Source organism: Anolis carolinensis, chromosome 4 (assembly GCF_035594765.1).
Source record: "Anolis carolinensis isolate JA03-04 chromosome 4, rAnoCar3.1.pri, whole genome shotgun sequence".
Lineage (NCBI taxonomy): Eukaryota > Metazoa > Chordata > Lepidosauria > Squamata > Dactyloidae > Anolis > Anolis carolinensis.
In genome coordinates, this window is record NC_085844.1 from 230,774,544 (window position 1) to 230,799,908 (window position 25,365).

At 41.2% G+C, this 25,365-nt stretch overlaps 1 long non-coding RNA gene across 2 annotated transcripts in view; it reads left to right on the plus strand.

The window, feature by feature from the left end:
* The window catches only part of LOC103279605 (uncharacterized), a 100,601-nt gene that overhangs the window by 958 nt on the left and 74,278 nt on the right, over positions 1–25,365 (plus strand). Inside the window, exons 2-4 of one of the 2 annotated variants that reach the window (XR_010005612.1) lie at positions 21–235; positions 8,586–8,707; positions 14,268–14,331. This is a non-coding gene — a long non-coding RNA (uncharacterized LOC103279605). The remainder of the gene's footprint in view (positions 1–20; positions 236–8,585; positions 8,708–14,267; positions 14,332–25,365) is intronic. The other variant, XR_010005613.1, reaches the window with a different exon arrangement.

Below are 25,365 nucleotides of genomic sequence, written 5' to 3' on the forward strand. Positions count from 1 at the left end.
AACAAATTTATTATTTGCAGGACTTGCCAGATATAGCAGTGAAGTCATCCCAATTCAAAGAAGGCATGGCATTAAGCTCATAACATCTGGCACAGGAATACACGATAGCAAATATTTGTCAGTCTCAAACGAAGAGTGATGATCCCCTTGAGAGTTGGAATGATGTTGCTGCCTCAGTGGGGTGATTGAAGTCCTTGCTTGGACAAACTGGAGATCGTAACTCTTTGGGAACAAGGTACATATCAATGTTTTCTTTTCCTTCGCAAACAGTAAAATACCATCTGCACCATATTTCCCAGGTTCATCTGAGTGGCTGGCAAGAAATAGATATGGCAGGCTGGGAGCCAAGGTCTGCGGAAGCTCCTTTCACAATGCAAAAAAGTCATATAATATCATTCTGCTGCAAATAAGCAGATTGTTTAGAGATACTGACCTTGACATGGGACTCAGAATGGGCAGAGAGGGGCAATAAACTGGCAAAATTGGACCACCTATGTAACTGAAGCAATGCAGCTGAGTCTCAGGAATTATCAACCAGAAGTGTACTAAATGTTCAAGCTGTTATCCTTGAGTCCTCCCAGGAACTATAAAGCCTCCCTGAAATCAATGCTATGCACACCTATTTTGGTGTAATTTACACTGAAAACATTGAGGACACTACTTAAGAACATATTGTGCTTGCAAGAAAGGAGATTTAAGGAAATTTCAGTGATAATAATGTCCCTCTGGGCAAATATACCCCCACACCTTAAAGATAGTTCTGGTCCCTAGACTTTGGCCAGAAAATAGCAATTCATGTTATTTCACTCAAATGGATAGTTCTAAAAAGGGTTCAAAAATTGTGGGGATATCAAATAGGCAAATACTTTATCAGACATAGCAGCATTGGTGTCATAGCTAACTTCTGCAGAGAAGAAAGAAATGGAAAAGCAGTCCTGAAGCCTTTTACCTTGAAAAGCATATGGTGAGACAATCCAGAATGAAATCACATCCCTGAGTTTGCAAGACCTGAGTAGGGCAATTGATGACCAGGACTCTTGCTGATTGACAAGGGGGCATCTACACTGCAGTTTGACACCACTTTAACTGCCATGGCCCAATGCTACGGAATCATGGGTGTTGGAGTTTTACAAATTCTTTAGCTTGTTCTGTCACAGAATGAGGGTGCCTCACAAAATTCAAATATATAAAGTATCTTTATGAATGCAGATTCTGCAATGCGTACACCAAATGCAATACAAACTTTGATATGTCTGTTTGTTGAGATTTCCCTCTGCACCTTGTAAAAATTATTCTTTTTCTTTTTTCTTTTTGAAAAAACTAAGTCCCTTTTAAGGGATTTTGAAGAAAAATATTAGACTCAACTGAGTGACATTTAATTAAAGCTGTAAAGGGATGACTGCTCATATAAAACTGCCCATTTTGATCTACATTTAATTTACAACCCTTGGGAAGCATCACTGAGACTTAATTTATGTTTTTCCTTCGATTTGCAAGCAAGCCTATCATGGGACATTTTTTTAAAAAGATGTTTTAATTAAGAATTGGAAATCTTTATCACTACTAAACATCTGGTGTTACTTGGCTAACTGAGTCCCCAAAGCAATATGGCTTGATTTTTATACTATTTATAATTTAGAAATAATGATTTCTCTGCTCTACAATGCTCTCAGCTTGGGTGGTTTATTTGCTGAGTATTATCACTATTCAAATTGGAAGAAACTTCAATAGAAACTTTAAATTGCTCCACACAGGATGTGTGGATTTTCATCCAGTATCACTTTACAAGTTTTAATACACTGATCTGACTTAATCTTATTTTTTATCTCTTCGGTGTTTTAATACAAAATTTTATAGGTATCCTGCCTATCCTAAGAAAACATAAATAGTTACTACTTCCTTGGAGTTTGTTTTCTGCAACAGGAGATGAGCTGCTCAAGTTCTTTTTGATTTGATTCATTCACCTATAGCTCACATCCCTGAACATCAAAGTTATTTGATTTTAACAGCTTTACCTGTCAGATTACAGATTAAGGTGAATGATATGACCTGTGATCAAGGTGAATAGTATACTCTGGTCTAAAAGGGGTTGCCTTAGAGATATGTGCCCCAGCAGTCCAGTTTGCAAATTAAGGTCATTTCCAGACAGTCCCAAAATGTTTTTTAAAACTGGGGCAAAAAATCTCGAGACCTGACAACAGCTCCACACACTGGCCTATCAGTCCTGGAAAATGGTCCCCTTCCACCCTCACATCTTCCTTTGAAGTGGATCAAGATGGAGGACAGATGGTGGACATCTGGCAGAAGTTAGCTTATTTTTTTGAAAAATTTTCTCCATATTGTGCTGGACAACAGGCGAATATATTAATGTACACACAAGCAGATTTATGATCTCTCTCTTCACCAAATTGTTAGTTCAAGCTCTGTTTAATATGATAAAGTTCAAAAGAAAAGAATGCTTGTAGATAGTTCTAACTGCTTACCCATTCTGCTTCCCTTGAGCCACCTTTGTGTGCATGGCTCCATGTTTTGACAGCTTATCAGCTGTTTCAGGCTTTGAAAACATGCACATGCGCTTGAGCAGTCCAAACAGGGGGAAGGGAAGGGAAGCACATGTTTTGCATGACTGTAGAGATATACAGTCATGACAAGGTGGGCATTTTGAGGGTTAAATAGGGTCTTTAATGCACCTTTTTAACACGTGATTTTCAGCTGTTAACCTGATTCTGCCTGCACTTCATTAAAACATCATGTAACCACACCATTCATTTTATCCCAGTTACTTTCAAGATTTTAGCCATGCGCAGAAGGGGCCTAAGTCTATGTTTTCCTTCCAGTGGCAAATCTTAACACAAAGCACACTAAATGCAAGATGCACCTGTGAGTAAAAAGCACTTCCTTTGAAAAACACATATATTTCATCACTTCAAGGACCACGTCTTCTAAATACATGATAAAAGTATGATCTGCTTTGCCCCTCTGTTATTCTGCCACAAAACCATTAGGTCATTGTAGGTGAGCTGTTCTGTTTCTGCCTCACCTGTACCTCCTGCAATATAGAGAGAGCTATTGCTGAAGAGATCCCAATTAGAAAATACATGTTAAGTGCTTTAACTATTTGAAAGTGTTTCTAAAATATTGTAAAAGGTCCGTATCATAATTATATATTTTGTTATGTAATCGACAAGTGGGGAAGCTTCCAGGGCTTCTTTCTCCCTCATTTTTAGAGCTATTTGGATTAAACTTCCTGCAACGGTACAACACATTTACTACTATTACCACCCCCCACCAAGTTTCAGAACGTTTCATAAATCTACTAATTTTGGGGAATTTGTAAAAGGTTTTTATAAACAACATAAAAAACTCTACAAGAGCTATCTCCTCGAATTTCTATTTTCAATGATACAACATAACCAGGGTATCATTCCCTCCAAATTTCAGAAAGATTTGCACATCCACTGATTTTTAGGGACTTTTAACCAACATAAGCGTAACAGTACTATTTCACTAGAAGACCCCAGGGGCCATCCCGTCTAACTCCCTTCTGCCAGGCAGGAAAAACACAGTCAGAGCACACACACCCTCTCAACAAATGCCCATTCGACCTTTGAAAAAGCAATTATAGGAAAACTACTAGGTAAATTTTGGAGTTCCCGCCTCTCAACTTTGCCTACCTCACAGGGTTGATTCTGTACATTTCAGGTGCAGTCACATTCCAGTCTCTGCCATGCCTCTTGCAGTCTGTCCCTGCATTTCTAGCCATGGCAATCTAAGTGGAATCAAAATGTTAAACCGTAACTGTGTAGTGTCAAAGAAGCCTCAATAGTAAAGATGTTGAATATTGGAGAAAATGGCACCAGTCTTATCTATATTAATTATATTGTATTAGCAAGAACACACAAACACACAGCTTGTTTCCAAGAGGTCCCAAATCCATCTGCACAATATCTATCTATCCCTGTAACCATGGAATCCATATCCATGGTTCCACTTACCTGTGCCCAGGGAAAAAATGATCTCTCTAACAACTTACTAGGTCCTCCAGGGTGATTTTACAGTATGCTACCCCAGAAAGCTACCCCAGTGTCCCACTGAAGAGCCTAGCAAATTCCCAGAGAGAATATCTCTCTAGCAGTGTTATATTATATAGCACTCTCTAAGCTCTCCAGCATAACTATGGGTATGCCGGGGCCAGAAGTCAGATAATTTCCAAAGTTTCAGATAAACACTTTCCAAGTGGGAACATATTTCCTTTAGATGTAGCTGTCTTACTATATTAATTTAATTACTTCTGGGCGGCTGTTTTGTTTTTCAATGCTAAGTGCAATAGGGTATGATATAGATATTATAGTACATTTGGATAAGCAAATTAACTTATTCGAGGAAAGCCTGAAAGTGTAGAAACAGTGTGTTTATTGAATTCAGCAGATTTTTGTGAACAGAATATGATAAAAGTAAAATAAATTGGGAATTGCTCTTATATTGGAGTACTCAGTACAAGCACAGGAAATTGGTTTGAAAGCTGTAGCTGGGAGGGGCTTACTTGAATTCTGCAGTTATTGTTTAGCATAACCTCTTAACATAACAGAATTTTTCTTTTCTTTTTTTCCTTTTTTAGTTTCTTGCTCCAAAAAACTCTGTTTATGATTCAGTACTTTTGAGATTTAGATGGAAAAAGATCAGATAATCAGATGTCATGGAATAAAAGGAACGTGCATGTTTGAAATTCAGAGAGAATGTCAGACTGACATGACATACTGTATTTGTATTGCATATAAAAACTTTGGAGCAGTCAGTGCTGGAAATATAATTCATTAGAATGTTGAAAACATAAAAGACTTTGATAAGGATTTTGAAATGCAGTCCAGCCTGTTGTCTCAGATCAAAGAATAGAAAATAGAATATGGAACCGTGGTTCTAAAATAAGGTAAATATTGTACATCTGTCCAATAATGTTATCTCTGCTTTGTTTTGTGGCTTGCTTTTCAGAATCACTTTAAAATATTGCAGAAACTTTCATTTCTATATTTTATTACCGTGTGATAAGGCAAAACAAGCAAGGAAATTAGCTATGTATAGTGGGGCAGTAGTAAATTTTTAAATTCAAGTGCTCACTTTGATAATGTTCCCCAAGGGAATTGAAAAATGGCTGGGAGTTGTATAGATCCATATCAACAAAAAGTGACATTTCCTATCATGGCTAGCAAACTTTAGTCACATATGATTTATGTAGCACCCAACAGGGTCCTATGGAGTACTTTCTTAAGTAAAACAAATAGAAAATAAGGAGAGCCCTCCAGCCATCTTGGACCTTTTCACACTACATAATTATAGTACTATGATTACAATATAACTTGTATGACAGCAAATGATGGAATTTTGGGATTTGCAGTCTAAGCAAGGGCATTTGGCATTCTTAGGTAGAGAGCTCCATGCTTCAAACACCAGGATTCCATTCAATGCACCCCATGATTAAAGTGGAATCATAGTGCTATAATTGTATTTGTATAGTGTGAAAGGGAATAAGGATTGTGACTGGCAAAATGTCATTCTGTTAAAGAAAGGATGAGCTATCGTGGGATTGCTATCCTGCTGCAATCATGCTAGTTTAATTATGGAAACAGATTAGTTTTGCATCCACCTTCATCACACGTCTCTGCTTGAGAATTGCTTTGCTGATTTGTGGTAATACAATATGATTTTGGCACCACGAGCATAATGCCATCTTGTGATTTCTGCTCACCTCACCCTGCTCACCTCACCCTACCTATGCACACCTTTTAAGTGAGGAAAAGCAGCCAGTGCATCTTTGGGTGGAGTCAGGTACATCAATCTCCACCTTCCACCCTGTGAAGCAATGGGAGTCTCTCCTAACTGGGGAGAGTTCTCTTTAGGAGGAGGAGTTTTCATTGTTTCTTAGGTAGAGGAGGGGGAACTAGTTGTGTCGCACTGTGTCCCACCAAAGAAGGAATAACAGTATTTCCTTGTTGGAGGGAGGAAAAGGAGGAAGGAAAGGCAACAGAGAGGGAAAAGAGGAAGGGGGGAGGAGCTGGTCAGTGGTACTATAAAATAATGCTGATTCACATAACATGGCTGTCTGAAAAGTGGATCCATAGTGGAAAGAACATTTTTGCATGCAAGTCCATTGTGGAAAAGCAGCACAATGTGGAGGTATTGACAAGTTTTACCAGTAAATTAGAATTAGTTCTTCAGGAACTGGCGAGACATGAAGCAGCTACAGCACAGGTATGGTGTCATGTGATTAGTAATAGCCAAAGCTGTGTGGTATTATCAATTTACCAGTCTTGTGTGATAAAACCCGGGCCCGGGCTGTGGTGCAGGCTGGTGAGCAGCCAGCTGCAGCTAGCTGCAACAAATCACTCTGACCAAGAGGTCATGAGTTTGAGGCCAGTTCGGAGCCTGCGTTTGTCTCTGTCTTTGTTCTATGTTAAGGCATTGAATGCTTGCCTTATATGTGTAATGTGATCCACCCTGAGTCCCCTTCGGGGTGAGAAGGGCGGAATATAAATACTGTTAATAAATAATAAATAAAGTCCCTTCTTCTCTGCTCCCAGACCACTCTCCAACTCTCCCAGTTTGGCAGAAGCAGCCCTGATTATTTTTCTGCCTTCCTGTTGCATTTTGGCCTGGATTCACCTTTGCACCCAATGCCACACAAGAGTCCAACAGTACTAACTAAATAGTTTATTGAAGAAAACACATATAAAAAGGCAAAAGGCAATATAGAAAGCAGTGTCCAATAAGCACGAGGAAAAAAGTCTTTCAAAAGGCAATAGTCCAAACAGCAAAGTTCTGTTCAAAAGTGGCAAGGTACATGAAAAAACCAAGAATCAAAACATAGGCATAAGTCCATAACCAGGAATACAGAAAGTTCTTTCAAAACATGAACATGAGCACAAGACTTTCCCAAAGATCTTAGCCAGAAACTTGAATGTGGACCGAGAACAAGATCCAAGGTGCACACGGTAATGCAGTGTTGCCTGCTCTAACCCTTTCAGTAAACAACATGGTAATTTAAGGTCCACAAGCCATGAAGTCATGTCTCTGACATCTGCTCTAGTTCAAGAATTCCTCACTGGTCTCTTTCCTTGATTTCTCACGAATTCTCTGTGACCTTCTTAATCCGACTCCCTCGAGTCTCACCCTCCTACTGACCATAGGTGTTTTCCCAGCGGAAAGATCTTTTGCTTCCAGCTCCTTATCATCCATTGCCAAGGAACGACCAGGGGAAAAGGTCCTCCTTATCTTCCAATGCCAAAAAATCTCCATCTTCTCCTTGCTCTGAAGCCATTTCTATTTGACCAGACAGAAAGTCATTCTCCCATACAGAATCATGATCTAAAATCCCCTCATTTCCCACACTAGAAAACCCATCATCCCTCACAACCTCTGACTGAACCATCCCTTCATCTTCAGTCTCTGGCTGAACCTCAACACCTCATATTTTTCCATGTTTTATGATGTCCCAGTTTCTCTTCTTCCCAGTTTCCCTATTTGTCTTCAATCTATCTCCATTGCTTCACATTGAATTCAAAGTGCAAACAAAGTTTGCATTCAACTAACTCAATAGTAGGGGGAAGAGAAGGCAAAATCCTTCCCAGTGGGTTCACGCAAAAGAAAACTGCTACAGTCTTTTTCAGCTTTTCTGTTCTTCCTCACTAAGGAGGAGGATGTAGTTTGTCCACACATGTTCCAACTTTCACCTGTGAAATCTCAGATGATATGCCCCAATCTTTGAGTGTATGTGTGGGGAGATTGCCACTATAAAAGTAATGCCTGCTATGAAACATGGCATATAGACATTTCAAGCCTATGAATTTGTAAACTCTTGTACCTGCTCTAATGCCTAAGCTCACTTTTGATATACTATACTGTGATTTTACTCCTCCTTCCAGAACCACATGTAAGTCCAATTATCCAATTGTTTCCGTAAATGCAGCTGAGGTCTTCTCCAACTGTTTTGATGATGTCACCCAAGTGCTCTCCCTTGGGAAGAGACGAAATAGGCCAATCTCATATAATGATGATAATTTTTTTTAAGGCTAACGACTTGAGGAAACATAACAGCTGTTGCCATAAAGTGAAAGGAAGTGTGCTTAAAAGGCTTTGAATGACAATGAGAAATATTTTTCAATCCTCAAATAATGTGTGTGGGGGGACTACATCAAAGGCATTGTCTTTGTCGGCATGGCCTGATTCAGATGAAGAGATGGCTCAATCAGAGGCAATTTCAAAGGGGCAATTGTGTGGGAGATTTGAGGCACTTCTGATGATGGCAGTAATTTTAGTGTCTCTGGTTATTGTGCCGGCTTCCTTCTGTACTTCATCTCTTTCAGGCAATATAAGAAAGACATTGAAAGAATGGTTGATTAGCTTAATCTCATTTTATATTCTTTAAAGACCCTTTCCAGCTATACTGTCTTTCACTGCACCCTGCCCACTCGGGTTGGCTGTGCTTTTAAAATGTATGAAAGGAAGTAGCTTCCACAGATTTGTGATAACATGATGCGCAAATTGCCAGGTGTTTACAAGAGCCTAACCTGTACTTGTCCTTTAAAAAAAAGCTTCCTTCTTGGAGAACATGGTATTGTTGGACAAGTGGTGGGAACACAAAACAACTCTATCCCATTGGCCAGTAGCAAGTCTGTAACTGGATACTGTCATGTGCCCAGGAAAGAAGAAGCAGGTATATATTGCTTTTATAGAGATACGTTTTAATATGTGTATCTGTGGCGTTTTTGCAATGTTCATGTGTTTTAATTGTTCCATGAGGAGAGGTGGGTAAGAAATATAATAATAATAATAATAAGTGGCTAACCCTTAAAGTGAATCAATTTGGCAAAGACAGTCCTGATTAACCCCCTGACTTCCCAATTTTTCCACCGCTTTCTAGTTTTTTTCTTCTCTTCAACCTTTGTTTGCAGTTCCTTTCACCAGATGGTGCAAACTCAGATCAGAATGAAAAAGTAGTTTGCATTCAATTAACTCAGCAGGTGGAAGAAAAGAGAAGAGTGGATGCTTGCCCTTCCCATGGCCTCAGGCAGATCTACTATAGCCTATTCTCGTTTGTCTTTTCTTCCCCTTTATAACTTTTGCTGTGATGTTTTTTGACCACACGTCTTGGTTTTCATCTGAAATATTGAAGGATATAGAATCTAAAGGATGGAAGCAACCACAAGGGTGATCTAATCCAACCTACCCCCCCCTCCTCCCCGCATACAGGAATGCACAACTAAATCACCCTTGAAAAAGGCCCATCCGATCTCTGTTTAAAGACCTCCAAAAATAGAGTCCACCATACTCTGAGCCGTAAAAGGAGCCTCGTTGGAGAAGTGTGTTAAAGCACTGAGCTGCTGAACTTGCAGACCAAAAGGTCCCAGGTTCAAATCCCGGGAGCGGAGTGAGCGCCTGCTGTTAGCTCCAGCTTCTGCCAACCTAGCAGTTCGAAAACATGCCAATGTGAGTAGATCAATAGGTACTGCTCCGGCGGGAAGGTAACGGCGCTCCATGCAGTCATGCCGGCCACATTACCTTGGAGGTGTCTACAGACAATGGTTTAGAAATGGAGATGAGCACCAACCCCCAGAGTCAGACATGACTGGACTTAACAACAGGGGAAACCTTTACCTTTACCTATACTCTGAGGTAGAAAATTTCACTGTTAAACAGTTTTTCCTAATGTTTAGGTGGAACTTGTTTTCTTGTAATTTGAATATAATTTCTCTTTCTTCTCTTGGTGTGAAATAAATCCATTGACATGCCTTTGAGATGCCCTGCATTGTTTTTTCGTACCTAGAGGAAGTGGAGAACAGTCTCCATCCCTCTCCCAATGATAGTGTTAAGCACATTTGTAGAGACTTGAGTCCTGCCAGCATGTTATCTGGATCTTTGGCTTGGACTACATTTCCCACAATACAAAATAATACAAATCACTATGTTTCTTGCCACCTTCTTAGCAGCAACAGGACAATCTTTCTTCTGAGCTGGCAAGATGCACTAAGTGAGAATTGGGTGCAATAATGAGAGTATCTGTTTCGGTGACACCATAAGTGACAGTAACTGAAAGCAGCAGCATTGCAAAGGGCTTGTTATGGGAAACCTGGCTGGAAATGTTAAACCCAGAGACAGTTTGGCCTCTTAAGAGGTGGAAAAGGAGGCAAGCTGTCTGTCAAGCAGGTAGTAAACCGCATGAAGATAAGTGTAACAGCAATCAAGATGATAAACCCTAGGGTGCAAGGCTTAGACGGTGTGTTTTGAAAGGACCAGCTGTCTGTTTCTGTAATGAGCCTGAGTCCAAACCTGAGCAAATATTAAAACATTTCTCAGTTCAGTGTATTTAAGCATACAACCTTTTTATTCAGGCGGGCTTTTAAAGATGAAAGTTTTTAAAATGAAGTCAGTGGTGCTGTGGTTTTTAACTTTGAATATGTTTTAATCGTTTTAACTGGGAATTTTAAAATATTGTTTGTATCTAATCCTGTTTTAATGTTTGCATATTTTAAATTGTATGCTGATGCTTTGATGTTAAGCCACTTTGAGTCTCCTGAAGGAGAGATAAAGCAGGGTATAAATAAATATAATAATAATAATATAAGGTACAGATATAGCAAAAAGATAAAAGTATTTTTATACTTAAGGTAAAGGTAGGGGCCCCTGGTGGCACAGTGTGTTAAAGTGCTGAGCTGCTGAACTTGCGGACCGAAAGGTGCCAGGTTCAAATCCTGGGAATGGAATGAGCACCCGCTGTTAGCCCCAGCTCCTGCCAATCTAGCAGTTCGAAAACATGCCAATGTGAGTAGATCAATAGGTACTGCTCTGGCGGGAAGGTAACGGCGCTCCATGCAGTCATGCCAGCCACATGACCTTGGAGGTGTCTACGGACAACGCTGGCTCTTTGGCTTAGAAATGGAGATGAGCACCAACCCCCAGAGTCAGTCACGACTGGACTTAACGTCAGGGGAAAACCTTTACCTTACCTAATATTATCATTCATAATTCATTTAGTTCTATTTCATATTTTCTCCAAAATTTAGACTCAAGGCAGCTTACAATTAAAAGCAACAGCAATAGAGCCAGTGTGGTATAGTGGTTTGAGTGTTGGACCCGGCCTCATCACACTTGAGCATATTTCCATTTCAATCCACTTTAAATGCTGTAACTATCTCCTGCAGAATTCTGGGACTTGTAGTTTAGGGAGGCCCAGGGCTTCTCTGGATGAGCAGTTTAAAGGCTCCTCCCTAAACTACAAACTCCAGAATTTTGCAGGAGGCAGTCATTGAAGTAGATTGAAGTGGAAAAATGCTCAAGTGTGATGAGGCCCCTCTGGAAACCAGGGTTCAAATCCCCACACGGCCAGACATCATTGCTCTTCTCCAAGTTGTAGAACTAGGCTAGTAAATGACGGTGGCAGCACAGTCTGGGCACTGTGAGCTGCCTAGGGAGAGGTGGACACTACATAAGGAGATCTGGAATATCTTCTTCAGAGTTCAAAAAAAGAAAAGAAAAAAAAGTGGGCATCTGTATATATGTACCTTTAAGTCACCTGATGATTTACGGCAACCCCATGGCATAGTTTTCATTGATAAGGATTCTAGCCAACATTTCCACATTTCATACTCTTAAAATGTACAGCTTTAAAAAAAAGTAAAGAAAATTAAAAAGTAGACAGGATAAAAGGAAGTATTCAAACTAGCCTTTTGCTTTTCTCCAACTCAGGAAATTTTGAATAAGGTATATGAATTTTTCAGCCTTGAAACTTTTCAGCCAAGTAAGTTGATTGGTTTAGAATTTGAAGCACCATGACCTTGTGGAGTGGGGAGAATAGGATTTGCTTCTCTGTCTCAGGCATCAAAATATATTAGACAAGCCAGCATGGCATAGTGGTTTGAGTGTTAGACTATGACTCTGGAAACCATGGTTTCATTCCCTGCTTGGCCATGAAAATTAAATGCACGACAGTCCCAGTAAATGGCATGATAGTTTGTCTTTGGGTCACCATAATTCATAAACGTCAAGGCACACAATAACAACAACCACCGGCTCTAGTTACTATTGCCTCATGTTGTATGTTTGCTGCAGTAGCTAGTGGAGAGAATAGACTGTCTTGAGCTCCTATGAGTGCAAATGCATTTTGAAGTGTCAGAAGAAAGTTCATATGAGAGCAGAGCAGTTAGAGGAAACTGACCTTCTTTCTTTCCAATTCTATACTCGTTGCCATTGCAAGAGATTCTAGACTTGTCTAAATATATTTTGATAGAGATAAGTGGCTGGAGTTCTTAAGTGTGTCATTTGAGAAATTGCCAACACTTGTACCCTGTTCACTAAAATAGAGACCTTTTTTAAAGGAGAGGAAGCTGTGCCACAGTGAACTTGTTTTAAAAGCCTGGTGATATTCTCCCCTCCACCCCATTTTTAATAACTTCTTGTCCTCATATTGCACTGCTCTTTAGAATGTCCACTGAATTACATTGGTTTGAAAATGTAACCAATATTTATGGGGCTCTCGTTTCACTCTTTGCTGAATATAATAACTGCAAGCAGAGTGAAATATTTTTGGAGTCAGGAAAGTGATAGGAGTGATTTTATGCACTGTTCTGGAAAAAAATATTGGTGGTGTGGTTGTTTACGGGTATTTTTTAGGCCCTGTGGCAACAGGTTGCAACAGGTCTGGGACTAATTTCCTGCCTATTTGGGCTGCATTGAATCCATTTTTATTTTTTAAAAAGAGAACATAAAGCAAAACTAGAAATGGTTAAAAATCAACTTTTAATATTGATAAGAATTTTTTTGGACACACATTCTGGAATGCAGGGGCTCAAACTCTCCCAAAGCTAACCTTGGAGGGGCTAGGCTTCTGTGAAAGATTGGACCACCAAGGCTCATGTGTAGTTGGCATCCTTAGATATTAGTAATCAGAAGTGTACTAAGTGATCATTATTTTGGTAATTACTTTTATGGTACTGTGTAACTAACTATGTATTCAATATCCACAGTTTCACTGACTCATGTTCCCCCAAAATATCTTCCCTGGAACTAGATAAACTACTAGCAGCAATTAAAGCAGTAGCATGTGCTTGTAGTGCAGTCAATCAACACCATATGAATTGAGGTATCATTGTAATGGGTTAATAACGATACCTTGATTGGAGCACGTGTGCATTAGGAGATTCAAAACTTAGCATGAGGTTTTAGCATTGTATATTGATACAGTACATCCAAGCTGGGATTTTGAAAAATGTTTTTGTGATTATATCTAACTACAGATACATTTTTTAATAAAATGTTGATACACTACACAAAAATGTTACAGATTGTCATTTGTTGTCACACACTCTGATGGTGTTCCCCAATGTACTTCTCAGTCCCTGTGCCCCCTAACGATACCATTGATACTGATTTCAAAATATCTATCTACCTATCATCTATCCATGGACAGAGAGTATGGTGTGGTGGTTTGAGTAGAACTCTTCCTACATTGTGTATTTGTGATTGCATAAAAACCCACTGGAGGAAGGGAGACAGGTGGAGAAATAAATGTATTATTATTATTATTCCCACATTTCTCTTAAGTATTGAAACACAAAACGACCTGGGAGTTCTGTCTTTCTCCAGCAAGTAAAGATCTTCATAGTTAGGGAGGAATTTGGTTTTTTAAAATATGTTGTGGCCAATGGAACTTTTAATGGAATGGTGTTTCTCTTTTCAAAAAGGGCTCTGCGGCTGAAAAAGCTTGAGAACTCCTGACCTAAAGATAGCAGATCATGTCTCATATCAGAGACCACCAATGAATACCAGTTGATGTATACTACATTTCAGAGGAAGAAACTGACAAAAACAAGGACTATTCCTAAGGAAATGTATTGAAATCCATGGGGTTGATTGTGACATAAGGTGATAGGAGACTTGAAGGCACATACATATATTGTGTTCTTAAATGCCTGTAAGCTGCCTTGAGGAACTAGTATAGTGTATAGTTTGAGCACTGGACTCTGGAGGCTAGGATTCAGCCTCACAGGTTGTTGTTGTTGTTGTTGTTATTTCTACCCGCCTGTCCCCATAGCTCCCCATGAATTTCATTATAATCAGCTTTTCAAAACAGCTGTTCTCTGGGAATGTCATATTTGGAACTTATGAAATTAGGTTCAAAATACTTTTATTAAAATGTATATGTAGAGACCTGTAGTTTTGATGAATCCACTGTTGACATCTTTGGAAAATGTGTTTGTTTGTTTCCTTTTATATCACAGTGTTTCAAAGAAAGTTACAGGAGTTTTCTTCTATTCACAAGAGGCTCTGCAGATAATCTAGAAAGTAAGTTTTTAACTTTTGCTTCACCTCTTTGTTTCTTCTCATTTCATCAAACTCCATTAATTTATTTCTGTTTACTGCAAGGAGAAGAGAGTCATCATAGCAATCAATAACTGGATTAGAGTCACTCTCATTATTTTTGCATTAAACAAATGATCAGAGCAGTCAGGCCTATGGAAAGCATATCATGCTAGCTTGCTGGTTTCGCTACAATACTAATTACCTTACATTTGAGATATGTGTAGCTTTACCCTTGAAGTATTGATTTAATGTGGAACTTTTCCATTTGGTTTCAGTACAGGAAGATGCCAAGATGCATGCACAGTGAATAAAGAATGAAAGGCAATCATTAGATAATTAAAGTTTACTGAAAGTGTGATTTAATTAAACGTATATAACTTCAAAGTTTTGCATTAAGAATACCAGAGAGGTCCACTCAGCCCTCCATATTTGTGAGTTTAACTTTTGTGGATTTGATTGTTAACAGATTTGATAAATAAATTCTCTCTAGGAATTTCCAAGTCCTCCAGTGTAATTCTGTGGTCAACTTCTGACGACCAGGAGATCTCACAGAGCCTTACAACCATCTGGGAGTAGAATTGACACCAATATGACTGCAATTAATAGTCATTTCCCTGTGTTGCCATACCAAGGCTTGTAAATATATATTTATCATCTATCACTAAAGCATAAATATGGACTGTACAGACAACAGCATTGAGAAAATATGGTCAGCCTATGCCTAGTTTACATTGACATTCTATACATTCCCCTTCTTCTTTTTCTGCCCTTGTTTTGCATTTCTATATAAAAGTTCTAACTGTGTATCTATTGTATCTTTTATTATCAGTCTATGAATACACACACACATGCAGAAACACTTGCAGAGTCAACAGGAAGTATAAATGATGTTCTACTTGCACTTTTTATGTTCAGTGTTTTTATACTTGTCAACATCTATAATTTCCCATCTTTCTTTCTTTTTTAAAAATACCCTTCAAGCTTCACCTTCTTAATAGTTACTTAACTTCCACTTTGCACAATTTAAGAATGAAATTGATTTCAGAAATTTTTTTATGCTGACCAGTTTTCCAGGCTATCATGTCAGTGAATAAACAGCAGGAGATTAAAAACAATGGCAGTGAAGAAATTTGGAAAAAGATGAATGTGTTCATTAAGTAAATCGATAAGTTATTTTATACTACTTCATCAGTCAAAATATGGCATCTTTCTGATTGAAGGCCTGGCTTGGTGGGACCTAAGTAAAGCAGAAGTGGATGGGTTCTCAAGCTGCTTAGATAACCAATAATCTAATGTAGAGATGGGCAAACTAAAACTCTTTGTATTTTGGACTACAGTGCATTTAATCCCTGAGTGTTGATCATGTTGGATGATTTAGATGCCATCTGGTCCTAACACATGCTTGTTATGTGGGACTCTATTACAAAAGCGGTATATACCAAAGTGAGCAAGTTGGATTTTCCAGAAAGAAATAAACAGTCCCTTTAGATTTGCATGGAAAGACACTATGGGGGTGGACAAAGGAGAAAATAATAGTGGTATGTCACAATCGCATCTAGCTGAAATCAATCTTACACAAGTGTTTGGTATTGTCTTTTGAAATGGCTGTATTGTAAGAGAACCCACCCATGAACATCTCCCTACAGAGGTAATTAATACCTACTTGAATGCAATTTTAAATCTTAGTTGATGAATAAGCACTTCAACCTCAGCCCTCCAGTTGACTGGCAGAGATATACATGTCATGATAGGATGCCTTCAACTCCAGTGCTGAATGTTAAAAATAGACTTGGCACTTAGAGTGATGGGATAGGAAATCTAAAAAGCCATTTTCCTTGCTGCACTTTAGCTCTATTATGTCTGATTCCACTCTAGAGAGAAGAATGAATTCTAATTTTGAACAAGTGCACCGTTTTCCCCTACGTGTTCTTTTTTTCTGTAGGATTTACTGTCTTTGAGCTCAAAGTGCTGTGTTTTCATTGTGGCATTTTCAACTGGGTAAAGAAAATTGAAGTACTTCTGTCAAAGAGATTAGCCATTCTAATGCTTGATTACACAACTAGATACTTAAGAAAGTCCTGGGGGAAAAATGACACAAAATACTCCTTCATTGGCAGCAAAAAGACAATGTAGTTGAAAGGTCTGATTTATTTTGCTTGATTTTCTTTAGGAAGGGGAGACACTTAAGAAATACTTTCTGATTTCCATTCATTCAGCTTTTGGACATTTAATAACCTTTCTGGAGCTCAGAAACTGGCTTGTGATGAAGAAGGATAAATCAGGAAAAAGGTCTTATTTGAAACTTGAGGGACATAAAGTTCTGCCAGTCTGCTAATATCCAACAACCAGAGGTCCTAGGATAGAAAAACAAGCAATGGATACCATCTTCCAGGTATTGCATAGGCAATAAAAACTTTGTAACTGGATACTTTCCACCCATTGTTTAAGAAAATGGTTGATGTGTGTGTGTGTGTGTGTGTGTGTGTGTGTGTGTGTATATATAGATAGATAGATAGATAGATAGAGAGAGAGAGAGAGAGAGAGATTGATTTTCAAAACTGAAGTCCCAAAACAACATAGTTTTGCCAACCTCTAAAAAAGAATGAGGCCAGCTTGAGCTTGACAATCCTGATATTAATGGCCCCTTGAATCTACCTGCCAACTTGCATATAATAATAATAATAATAATAATAATAATAAGAAGAAGAAGAAGAAGAAGAAGAAGAAGAAGTTTATTTCTTACCTGCCTCTCCTCATGGCTTAAAGTGGGTATAAATATGTGCCTTCAAGTTCACCAATGGTTTCATAGGGTTTTCTTAGGTAAGGGGTGTGCAAATGTGTTCTGTCAGTTCTTTTCTCGGAAATATAGGCTATAGCAGTGCTGATGGTCCCCCACCCAAGTACTAACCAAGGCTGACCTTGCTTAGTTTTTGAGATCAGACAAGGATCTGTTGTAAATTTCTTTTCAAATCTTGATTCCCGAGATTGGATGAAGTACCCTTTCAAATGTCCTGGCTGCGCGGCTTTACAACACCTTGACCTGAGCTTGGAAACAAATTGGAAAGTAGTTCAGATCTTGCCAGGCAGTTTTTAAAAATGTCATAATAGCTACATTGTGACTAGTGGCCAATGTCCTGGGATTGAAATATTCTGCTTGTTATGCTTTGCCTTTTCTGAAGTCAGGCCTATGTCCATTTATTATGTTATACAGGGAATGTCCAAATGGAGACAAATCTGACATCAAAAATATCAGAAAAGTCATAAACTGAGAGTTGTTGCCAATCAGTGTTTATAACAAAGATCTAAACTAGACTGGCAAAGTACAGTCTGTAATGCCCTTTGAGATTCCTGAAGCCCCAGTAAGGCCCCAGATCAATCAATCAATCAATCAATTTTTTAAAAACTGATTCAGGAGCAATCTGCTTTGTCTGAGAATTGTCCCAAAAGTGCTAAAACCACAGCAGTTTGTGTTCCTTTGCCCTCCAAATCTTTCCAACCTTCCCCAAACAAAAATTACAATTGGTCAGAAATTGACCAAAACAGCATCCAGAAGTGAGATTGCATCACATCAGGTGCATCTAAATGCATCAGTGTAGACTGTCAGGTGAATGCAGAGTACATAAACGGCTCTTGCCCTGCCTAGTAGAGATAACACCTCTGTCTCTGTAGAAAGCTTCTTCCTATGTTCCAAAGTGAAATCAATGACTGACTTAATTCCCACTGATTTTAACTGAACACAAGTTTGATTAACTTTCTTTGACTGAATCACAAATCAGTTTAATTTGCTTTTGTTTAATTGTTTGACATATTGTTTATGTTTAATTGGCTGTAAATATTAGTATCAGTATACAAAGAAGTCCCCTGTTTTTTGGTACCCAGCAAAGAACCCCCAATGTTTTAAGGAAATTTGCCTGTTAACTGTTACTAAGTCACTTTGCTGATAAATATCAGCTTATAAAAGAAATCATGGCTTGTTTGACTCATGTTCTGTTACTTTTGGATATTTTGGCAGCTCCTTTTTGGTTCTAAAGCCTGTTCTGAAACATAAAGAACACTTTGGTCAATGTCTCCTTCAATCTCTCTCTTATTTCATTCGTTCTTCCTCTCCCTATCCCCACTGTGCTTTTCAATTGCAAGGTTTTGCATCTGGTATTCTAATCATTGTGCCTAAATATCATTCTTTATTGAAGAAACCAGAAATCATCTGGTCTTCTATAACTGCTAATTAAATTACAGCTGCCTGTGGCTTGCATGACTAAGCTGCTGAGAAACAAGATTTGCTTTTCAATTATCTGTTTAAATCCAGCTTAAAATCAGTACTTGCAGAGAGGCTTGAGGATGGAGAAATTATACCCTAAATTCTCTAAACCCCCAACCATATAAATTTACTTTGAAGTTGGATCTTGCTTTAGGAAAGTACCCAAAGGATAGCTGGAAAGTGCCATTGAACCCCACAGGGTGCCAACAGCATGCATATATTAAAACCAGAAATTAATTGGGCATGCTTAATGAGCAGAAACTTGCATTCTTTAGTTCCTTAACATGGGGCCCTCCAGATGCATAGAGTACACTTCCCATCATCAAAAGCAACATGGTGAAGGATTCTGAGCATTGTATTTCAGCACAATTGTACTCTCTAACCTGGATGCTACCAGGTTAAAGAAAAGTATTTTAGGCTTACCCAGATTTAATTTTGAATGGCACGAATTATATGGAATTGTATTACTGGATTGTGAATTGTATTACTTACCATGGGAAGTCTAGACACTGTCAAGGTCCATTCTTAGCTCTCTTGTGTTTGCAACGCCCCTCTGTTCTTATTTATGACAAATGCAGCTCTGAACCCTCAGCTGCCTTATCACAAAAAAGCTGAAAATGGCTTTGCACTTTATAAAACTTTAAAGTGTACCCACTTTGCTCAGGAGCTGTGCAAGAGCTAAGTGGTATCTGCAAGGGTTTGGACCCAGGGCTCCCCATGGATACCAAAATATGTGAGAGCCGAAGTCCCATTATACACAGTAGTGTGGTAAAATGGTGGCCCTTCTATAAAATGGCAAAACCAAGGCTTTCTTTTTGAATGAAAATGCCTTTATTTATTTATTTATTTTTGTGTCAAAAGCATTGCATGATAAATAAGTTTAAAAGTGATAAAATAAAGGAAATCACAAGCAGCTTAATAGTTTTAGACCAAAAATGGGCAACAGCGACCGCATTGTCCGTGGCTTTGAACAACTCCTGCTTCGTGCATGAGGCAGGGCATTGTGGGCAAGCATACATATGTGGAGTTGTTTGTTCTGCTCCACATTCACACAAGGTGGAGGATTCCTCCAAGTAGTGCCACCTCGCCAAGTTGTCTTTTGATCTGCCCACTCCGCTTCTCAGTCTGTTCAGGGACTTCCAAGTTGCCCATTCTTGGTTTGCCCCTGAAGGAAGACCCTCTTGGGGGGCCATCCAGTTGGAATTGCCAGGTTTAGCTGCCCAGAGGGACACCCTTGCTGTTGCTGGAGGAACATCAAGAGGAGTGGTGGTTCTCATGAAGCTTTTCCTTGATTTGAGTCTACTGGGAGGGGGATGATAGTCATGCAATGGGTGGCTTTCACAATGTTCGATCTTATTTCTCTCGCAGTTAGCAGCAACTTCCCGTCACATGTCAGGAGGGGCAATGCCAGCTAACTTTTAGAGTTTATCAACAGGTGTAGGTTTAAGGCATCCTGTGATTATTTGTATGGGCAGACTTGTGCCAGACAGGACAGGCGTACTCTGCAGTTGAGAAAGACAAGGCCAGGGCTGATGTTCTTATTACTTGTGGGTCTGCACCCCATGCACTGCCATTAAGTTTCCGCAGGATGTTGTTGCGTGCAGCTACTTTGTGCTTGGTGTTCATGCAGTGTTTCCTATATGTTAGTGTTTGATCTATGGTGCCACCAAGGTATTTAGGATGGAAACAGTGTTCGAGCTCTTGACCTTCCCAAGTAACTTTCAGTTTCCTGTTGGCTTCACGGTTACGTAGATGGAAAACACACACTTGTGTCTTGGCAGGGTTAGGCTTCAGGTGGTTCTTTGTAGTAGCTGGAGAGATCTTTCAAGGCATTAGTGAGTTGGCTTTCAACTGTTTCAAAATCTTTCGCTTGTGTTGTTAGGCCCAGGTCATCAGCATATATAAAGCTCTTTGTGAGTGGTGGTTGTGGTTGATCGTTCGTGAAGATGTTAAATAAGGTCGGGGCAAGATTGCTTCCTTGGGGCAAACCATTATTTTGCCTCCTCCATCTACTTTTCCAGCCCTGAAACTCCACATAGAAGCTGCGGTTTTCCAAGGGGGTCTGGACAGTTTTTGTAAAGTTAAAGCCCGGGTGTGTCACGACCCAGGCGGCAGAGGCACCAATAACCATACACAGAGGCCAGAATCTAACTAATATCTTTATTGAAGGAATATATAAAGTTAATAAAAACAAGTATAGAAAATAGTCCAGAATTAGACCCTTCAGGAAAGGTCAGAATTAGTCCAAAAAAGCAATGTCCAATAAGAAATATTAAGGTCCAAAGTTGTAATCCAATAACCGAAACACTCACTTTGCCAAGCAAAGTGAGGGGAGATGACAAGGTCCTTAGTCCATAAAACTTGAGCGTGGCTAGGAAATAACTTGATACTTGAAACAAGGCTTGAACGTGGAACAAGGTAACTAAGAACAAGAACAAGGTCCGTGGAATAACTAGGTAAAATCCGTGAAACAAGGCAAGGATTAGTCCTGGGAAACAAGGCAAAGTCCGTAGGTAAACAAAGGCTGGGAAGCAAGGCGAAGGCTGGATAGCAAGGCAAGGCTTGAGCTGAAGCGAGGCTTGAATCGGAGCGCGCTGTCCAGACACAACTCGCTCCGTAGGCTGACGAATTGACTCCGCGAAGTTGCTACGCGGGCAAAACACCTATATAGAGTCCAACTTTCTCACCAAAGCGGTTCTCTGGGAATCAGAAACGAAAGCTAAACTCTGAGACCAGATGTTAAACTCCTTAAAGATTCTCACGAGAACCAATGTTAATTGGCAACATTCTTAGCTGCTATCCTCGCACTCCTGCGCGAAGCTGAATCCAAACTTCTCTGTTGTTTACAAAACTCCCGGCGCAAGAACACGGGAGAAGTAGGCTCTGGGGTTGTTTGACATACTTCTGGGGCACAACTTTCTTGCAGGTGCAAGGTTTCCAGATCTGCCTGGGAAGGATCTGGCTGAGAGGAATCCAGTTCAGACTGGGAAGGTAAAAAACCCAAGTTTTCATCTTCATCAGGGATTACAATGTCCTGAGCAGGACTACAAGGCCCATGGTTCATCACACTATCCCCCTCCTCAGGGCCCCTCCCAAACTGGGGTCCTCTCCCCGAGGCGCGAGGTCGCGGTTTGGTGGGATAGGTCAGATGGAAGCGACGGGTTAGATCAGGAGCATGGACTGTGGAGGCGTCTTCCCAAGAGCGTTCCTCAGGCCCAAAACCCACCCAGTCAATGAGATATTGTAGGCGGCGGCGATGAAAGCGAGAATCCAAAATGTCCTCAACCTCGAACTCCTCCTCCCCATTCATCAAAACAGGAGGGGGGGCCGGTTGGTCTGTATCAGGACGCACACCATCCGCCGGAAGGAGCAGGGAACGGTGAAACACTGGGTGAATGCGCATTGAACGCGGAAGTTGGAGTTTGAAAGTCACGGGGTTTAATTGCGCCACCACTGGATAGGGGCCAATGAAGCGGGCATCTAACTTCCGGCATGGGCGGTGGGAGGGCAGAAAGCGAGTGGACAGAAAAACCCGATCTCCTACCTTGATTTCGGGGCCCGGCTGGCGGTGTTTGTCAGCGTGGCGTTTATAGTCCTCCTTGGCTTGGTCCAGTTGCTGGAGCAAAAGTTGTTGCACCGCTGTGAGTTCCTGCAGCCAATCCTCTGCTGCGGGAACTTCTGAAGTTTCAATGACAGGGGGAAAGAAACGTGGATGGAAACCGTAGTTTGCAAAGAACGGCGTTTCTTTTGTAGAAGCTTGAACTCCATTATTGTAGGCAAACTCAGACAGTGGTAACAGAGAAGCCCAATTGTCCTGTTGGTAGTTTACATAACAGCGAAGATACTGCTCCAAAGTGGCATTAGTGCGTTCCGTTTGCCCATCTGTTTGGGGATGATGAGCTGAAGATAAGCGAGAGTCTATGCCCAGTAGTTTTTGTAGTGCCTTCCAAAAACGAGAGGTGAATTGAGATCCACGGTCTGTGACTAAACTCTTGGGCAATCCATGTAGTCTGAAAACATGCTGAAGAAATAGATCCGCAGTTTCTTTGGCCGTGGGGAGGCCTTCGCAGGGAATGAAATGGGCTAACTTGGTGAATAGGTCCACCACCACTAAGATCGTGGTGAATCCACAGGAAGGTGGTAGGTCAGTGATGAAATCCGCGGAAATTATTTCCCATGGGCGAGATGGGGTAGGAAGGGGGTGTAAAAGCCCTGAGGGCTTCTCCCTTCGTATCTTGGAGCGCTGGCATACTGGGCAGGTGTTGACATATTTTTCCACATCCTTGCGGATCTTGGGCCACCAAAAATCTCTTAGGATCAAATGCATGGTTTTAAATAGTCCGAAGTGTCCTGCTGGTTTGCAGTCATGACACAGACGAAGCGCTTTTTCCCTGCCCGGTCCGGGTGGGATATAAACATGATTTCTATAGCAGAGCAGCCCATCTTTAAGCGAAAAGGGAAAATGCAGACCTTGGCGAAGTTGGTCCTGCGCCCAGGCATCTGCTTGCTGACTAGCCCTGATTTCTTGAGCACAGATGGGTCCTGGAGTAGGGGAAGTTGAACCAATGGGACTGGATTTGGTGTTCCCCACTGTGAGCGTGGCAAAGTTCTCAGGTTGTAGCAGTTGGGATTCAAAGGTCTCCTTGCGTCCTGCAGCGTATTCCGGTTTACGTGACAGGGCGTCTGCTTGCTTGGTTTGAGCTGGGGTCACATAATGGATCTGGAAGTTGAAACGTTCAAAGAATAAAGCCCAACGTTGCTGCCTCTGATTTAGTTTGCGGGCAGTTCTTAGATGTTCTAGATTACGATGATCAGTGTGGACTTCAATGGGGAATTTGGCCCCTTCTAGCCAATGTCTCCAAGTTTCAAAGGCTGCCTTTATGGCCAGTAGTTCTTTTTCCCAAATGGTGTAATTCCTCTCTGGTGTGGTTAGTTGACGAGAATAAAAGGCACAGGGATGGAGATGATCTCCCACCGGTTGTAAGAGTACAGCCCCAATTGCCACATCAGAGGCGTCCGCTTGCACCACAAAAGGGGTTCCAGGATTTGGGTGCTGTAGAATTGGCTGGGAGGTGAATAGTTTCTTCAGTTGCTGGAAACCTTTCTCTGCTTGATCAGTCCAGCGGAAAGGCTGCTTTCCACGGATGCAGCTAGTGATGGGGTCGGACCAGCGGGCAAAATCTGGAATGAACTTGCGGTAGTAGTTCGCGAACCCCAAGAAACGCTGCACCTCTTTCTTGTTAGTTGGCGCCCGCCATTCCAATACTGCTGAAACTTTGGCTGGATCCATGGAAAGCCCTAGAGGCGAGATGCGGTAGCCAAGGAAATCTACCTCTTGTAGATCAAAAGCGCATTTTTCTAGCTTGGCATAAAGTCCATGATCCCGCAATCGTTGCAACACCATTTTGACGTGGTTCTCATGTTCTGATTGTGATCTGGAAAACACCAAAAAATCGTCCAGGTAGATTATCAAGAATCTGTCTAGATAGTCCTGAAAAATATCGTTGACAAAATGCTGGAACGTTGCGGGAGCTCCGCATAAACCGAAATTCATAACTCGGGACTCGAATAATCCGAATTTAGTCTGGAAGGCGGTCTTCCACTCGTCCCCTTCTCTGATGCGAACTAGATTATAAGCCCCCCGAAGATCCAGCTTGGTGTAGACCTTGGCTCCTCGAAGTCGGTCCAGTAGATCCGAGATTAAGGGCAGGGGATAGCTGTTCCGCTTGGTGATATTGTTCAATGCTCTGTAGTCCACCACCAAGCGTAATTCCCCTGACTTCTTCTTCACAAACATCACTGGGGAGGCGGCTGGGGATTGAGAGGGTCTGATGAACCCCTTGCGAAGGTTTGTCTCTAAGAATTCCCTGAGAGCTTCTTGCTCTGGTTCCGTCAGGGAGTAGAGATGCCCTCGCGGGATCGGGGCCCCCTCCACCAAGTCAATGGCACAGTCATAAGGTCTATGTGGGGGTAATTTTTCGGCTTCTTTCTCATTGAATACATCCCAATACTCGGAGTACTTCTTTGGCAAGGTGATGATGGGCTCGGAGTCTGTAGCATGGCATACCTTGGCTACGAGGCAATGGTTTTGGCAGTACGGTGAAGCAAACTGCAGTTCTCTGTTGGACCAGGAGATGTTAGGGTCGTGGAGTGTCAGCCATGGAATTCCCAAAATCACAGGGAAATGGGGAACCTCGGTAACAAAGAAGGAAATCTCTTCCATATGTTCCCTTATCCACATCCTGGTGGGTTCCGACCACTGGCTTACGGGGCCCGTCTTGAGGGGACGGCCGTCTATGGCTTGCACCACACGGGCATTCTTGAAATCATGATATTGTAATCCCAGAGAGTCGGCATACTCTCTATCGATGAAATTGTTGGTAGCTCCAGAGTCTATCATGGCGTGGATCATGACGGGTCCCCTTTTTGCTGACCATAATGTGACCACGAGAAGGAACAGGACCCCGGTTGGCGGCTCTTGGATGGATTTTTTGACCGGGTTGGCGAGCCTCTCTACACCCGGTCGTTGGCTTCCCCCGCCGGCTGTGTGCCAGTCGGCTCAGACGCCTTCGACTCCGTGGAGGACGCCGCCGCAAGACGGGCGGCAGGCTTCCCTTTGGCTGGGCACTCTCTGGCGAAGTGGCCCCCGTTCCCGCAGTACCAGCAGAGGTTCAAGCGTTGACGACGGGCCTTCTCGGCGGCATCTAGTCTGGGACGCACATTGCCCAACTGCATCGGCACCTCCTCGCCTCCTCTGG